The sequence below is a fragment of the Triticum aestivum genome, chromosome 6A (genome assembly GCF_018294505.1).
Source record: "Triticum aestivum cultivar Chinese Spring chromosome 6A, IWGSC CS RefSeq v2.1, whole genome shotgun sequence".
NCBI lineage: Eukaryota > Viridiplantae > Streptophyta > Magnoliopsida > Poales > Poaceae > Triticum > Triticum aestivum.
In genome coordinates this window covers 12,985,047-12,990,137 of record NC_057809.1, presented here as the reverse complement: position 1 = coordinate 12,990,137, position 5,091 = coordinate 12,985,047, and positions in this window count along the sequence as shown.

Sequence of the window (5,091 nt, the reverse complement as noted above, 5' to 3'; positions counted from 1 at the left end):
TCTTAATAATCTCGAGTTATCTTGCTAAACACACACCACATACATATTGATCCAATCATCAATATGTGTTGATATGTGGAGGGTAAGTGGGCAACATCAGAAAATGAGCATGGGTGCGGTCAAAAGGTATGGTGGCCGCGAACCAGTAGAGTTGGCTATGTCAACCATTCGAGTGGTGGATAGCTTGAATGTCTTGAAGGTGCCATATTAGTTACTGGAGATTATTACCGACTGCAATAATATGCTGCCACTTGTTACACGCCGTCTTGTCAGCACCAAGCTCGGAAATTCAAGGTTACAATGTGCCCGTGTGTTCATTTTGTGGCTGATATCGTTGCAACCGTATGTAACTATGGCCGATAGCCTCGTCACGTGACTTCCAAATTATAGCTATTTGTACTAGTTGTTGCCACATGTCATGTTGCGCAAGCACACAATGTTGGTTAGCCCACCGCAAAAAAAGAAAGGACATCTAACATGGCATGGACCATATGGAGCGACAAGTGGAGAGAGCCACAACCAGAAGTTTGGATTCCAAGGATGGGTGAGAGAATTTGCATGATTAAAATCGAGTCTGATCATAGATTCATGGTCCCTATCTTCACCCGCATTATTGTACCTGCCTGATACCGATCAATATTCATGGAACCATAGCACTGGCTGGAGAAAGACATTGTAGCTTGGACAACGGCACTCTTTCACACACACATGCACGCTAGACCCCTCTTTGTGCGTCGTGTAGGCCCCCGTCTCTCTTCCTATATCCATTATTGCTAGTTGTTGAATATTTTTTGACTCTGATGTTAATTTTGTTGTTGGTTGTTAGCCCTTCATGCATGGCAAGCTTGCAAGTTACTATAACGACTAGCTGCCATCCGCTATGGCCACCTGTTACACCTTGCCTCGTCACATGGTTAGTAGTAAGAGTTAAAAAGGGATTGTTGGCATGGTAGCAACCACCAGCCAACAGAATTAAGGCAAGTCATAATGGGAGTATTATAGTTAGTATCATGCATATCAATTAGGAAATCTTGATGAGATGGTGTAGAATTAAATAAAGAAAGAGAGGGTTGAGTATCATATTATCATACCATATCATATTAAATTTTATACTGCTATGTGTCATGCATGACAATTAATGAGACCACATATGATAGTAATCTATGATACACTACGGATATAGTATCGTACACTAGTATCATATGCTTGATACGAAGTTATGATACTCTCCACTACGATTAACCTAATGGATTGAGATGAACCTTGGTGAGGTCCGCAGCCACGAGCCTAGTTTGACTCTATCGTAAGAAAATTAGAGGATTGATCTCCTGATTAGCATTAGCTTAATTAGTATTCCCTCTTGTTTAGGTCACTAAATAGTGATCTAAACACTCTTATATTTCTTCACAGAAAGAGTACAGTCTAGCTAGCTAGGATCGGTTCCGTTCGACACGTGGACCACATTATTGTACTAGCAATTGTTGAAAATATGAGCAAATTAATACGAGATTTAATCCGAATAAACAGAAGATAAATCATGACAGCACTAGCAGATATTAAACTAATCATAGTAGATGAACATATCACATCTAGGGAACATACTAGAAACATGAATTCTACCATGATCTCAAACAAGAAGGATAGAATCACATACGGTGCAGCGGGAGCAGTATCGCCGGCGTTGACGTTGTCGCCCATGTCGTCGAGGATGAGGTTGCTGAGGTCGGGGAAGAAGTCGTCGTCGCTAGCAGTCGCGCGAGCGCGCTCCCCAAAAACCTGATTGCCCCTCTTCCATACAGGATCACGAGAGGCGTGGTTCCTGTGACGCCCCCGATTCAATCGTACACTAATCATGCACGCAAATGTGTACGATCAAGATCAGGGACTCACGGGAAGATATCACAACACAACTCTACAAATAAAATAAGTCATACAAGCATCATAATACAAGCCAGGGGCCTCGAGGGCTCGAATACAAGTGCTCGATCATAGACGAGTCAGCGGAAGCAACAATATCTGAGTACAGACATAAGTTAAACAGGGTGCCATAAGATGGCTAGCACAAACTGGGATACAGATCGAAAGAGGAGCAGGCCTCCTGCCTGGGATCCTCCTAGGTCACTCCTGGTCGTCATCAGCGGGCAGCACGTAGTAGTAGGCACCTCCGGTGTAGTAGGGGTCGTCGTCGACGGTGGCGTCTGGCTCCTGAACTCCAGCATCTGGTTGCGACAACCAGAAAGAAAGGAAAGGGGGAAAAGGGGGGAGAAAGCAACCGTGAGTACTCATCCAAAGTACTCGCAAGCAAGGAACTATACTACATATGCATGGGTATATGTGTAAGGAGGCCATATCAGTGGACTGAACTGCAGAATGCCAGAATAAGAGGGGGATAGCTAGTCTTATCGAAGACTACGCTTCTGGTCACCTTCTTCTTGCAACAGGTAGAAGAGGGTAGGTCGAAGTCCTCCAAGTAGCATCTCCAAGTAACATCTCATAGCATAATCCTACCCGGCGATCCCCTCCTCATATCCCTGAGGTAGAGCGACCACCGGTTGTATCTGGCACTTGGAAGGGTGTGTTTTATTAAGTATCCGGTTCTAGTTGTCATAAGGTCAAGGTACAACTCCAAGTCGTCCTGTTACCGAAGATCACGGCTATTCGAATAGATTAACTTCCCTGCAGGGGTGCACCACATAGCCCAACACGCTCGATCCCATTTGGCCAGACACACTTTCCTGGGTCATGCCCGGCCTCGGAAGATCAACACGTCGCAGCCCCACCTAGGCTCAACAGAGAGGCCAGCACGCCGGTCTAAACCTAAGCGCACAGGGGTCTGGGCCCATCGCCCATAGCACACCTGCACGTTGCGTACGCGGCCGAAAGCAGACCTAGCCTAGTGGCGTTCCAGTCCAATTCGGCGCGTGCCGCTCCGTCGCTGACGTCTGAAGTGCTTCGGCTGATACCACGACGTCGGGATACCCATAACTACTCCCACGTAGATGGTTAGTGCGTATAGGCTCGTAGCCAGACTCAGATCAAATACCAAGATCTCGTTAAGCGTGTTAAGTATCCGCGAACGCCGAACAGGGCCAGGCCCACCTGTCTCCTAGGTGGTCTCAACCTGCCCTGTCGCTCCGCCACAAAGATCCACACAGAGGGCCGTCGGGACAAAGGTCCTTTCAGCCCCCAATCCGTGAATCACTCGCGGGTACTCTTCGAGCTGACCCGACTTTAGTCACCATCTGTGTAGTATGTAGTATGTATAGTATATACCCGTGATCACCTCCCAGGTGATCACGGCCCAATAGTATAGCAAGGCAGACTGACAAGAATGTAGGGCCAATGATGATAAACTAGCATCCTATACTAAGCATTTAGGATTGCAGGTAAGGTATCAACAGGTGTAGCATCAATGTCAGGCTATGCATCAGAATAGGTATAACAGAAAGCAGTAACATGCTACACTACTCTAATGCAAGCAGTATAGAGTAGAATAGGCGATATCTGGTGATCAAGGGGGGGGGGGCTTGCCTGGTTGCTCTGGCAAGAGAGAGGGGTCGTCAACTCCGTAGTCGAACTGGGCAGCAGCAGCGTCGGTCTCGTAGTCTACCGGAGAGAAGAGGGGGAAGAAACAATGAATACAATGCAAACAAATGCATATCGATGCATGACATGACAAGTAACGATGCTAGGTGGGCCCAATCGCGGTAGTAGGGGATACCGACGAAGGGGGGGAAACATCCGGGAAAGTATTCCCGGTGTTTCGCGTTTTCGGACAGATGAACCGGAGGGGAAAAGTTGTGAGTTTGATAGGTTAGGGGTGTGTGGCGGACGAACGGACTGCGTATCCGGAACCGTCTCGTCGTTCTGAGCAACTTTCATGTTGAAAATATTTTAATCCGAGTTACGGATTAAAAGATATGATTTTTAAAATATTTTAACAATTTTGGAATTTAATTATTTATTTATTTAATTCGAAAAAAATGTATTTATGACGTCAGCATGATGTCATGCTGACGTCAGCAGTCAACAGGGGTTGACTGAGTCAACCCTGACATGTGGGTCCAGTGGGACCCACCTGTCATTCTTTATTTAAATTAATTAGGGTTTAGGTTAATCTAATTACAGTTTAATTTAAGTAATTAGTTAATTAGGTTAATCTAATTATGATTAATTAATTCCTTAATTAATTAATTAATTTAATTATTATTTATTTATTTAATAAATATTATTTTTATTTTTATTTTAATTCCTTTTTTTTAAAGTTCTAGGGCGTGGGCCCCGTTTGTCTGTGGCACAGAGGCTAGCGGGCGGGGCGCTAGCGGGTGGAGTCGGCGCGGGCATCGGGCGCTAGCGCCCAGCCCGATTGGGCGCTGCGGACCCTGGTCGCCGGCCACGGCAGGGGCGCCGGAGCAGGGGGAGGCCGACATCCGGGGGCGGGGCAGAGGGGCGAGAGCAAGAGGCGCAGCCTGGCGCCGGTGCGGGGTTGCACGAGAGGGCCGTCAGTGGCCAGTGGGTGGCCGGGGTGCTGGGAGGCAGGGATGGCGGCGACACTGGCCGGTGCGGCCAGGTGCCGGCGACGCGGATAGGCGGCTAAGGCGGCCGGTTGCGAGGCGAGGCCACGGTGAGAAGGGCGGAGGCTCCTCGGCGTGAGACAGGGCGAGCGGGGGCAGTGGGTGCGCGTGCGACAGCGGTTGACCGGAGCAAGGGAAGATGGGGTCGGATGGGGAGGTCCTCACCGGCCCTGTAGTTGTGCAAAGTATGCTCGGGGGAGGGGCCGGAGATGCGTTTCCGGCGACGGTGTGGCGGATGGCGGCGTCAGGGGCCTTCTCGGTCCAGGAACGGGGAGGAGGGCGAGGATGACGGCGAGCAACGGGCGGGGCGGCGCCGGTGATGAGGAGGCACGGCGCTTGGCGATCCGGCGACGGGCGCGGGGAAGACGACGGCCAGCAGCGCCAGGCGATGAGGCGTGGTCGCCAGGACGCAGCGGGAGGCGCTCGGCGAGCGGCGCTCGGCAAGCGGCGAGGTGGTGGTGGAGTCGGGGCATTGCGCACCGATCCAGATCCAGCGGGGGGAAGGGGGAAGCGAGAG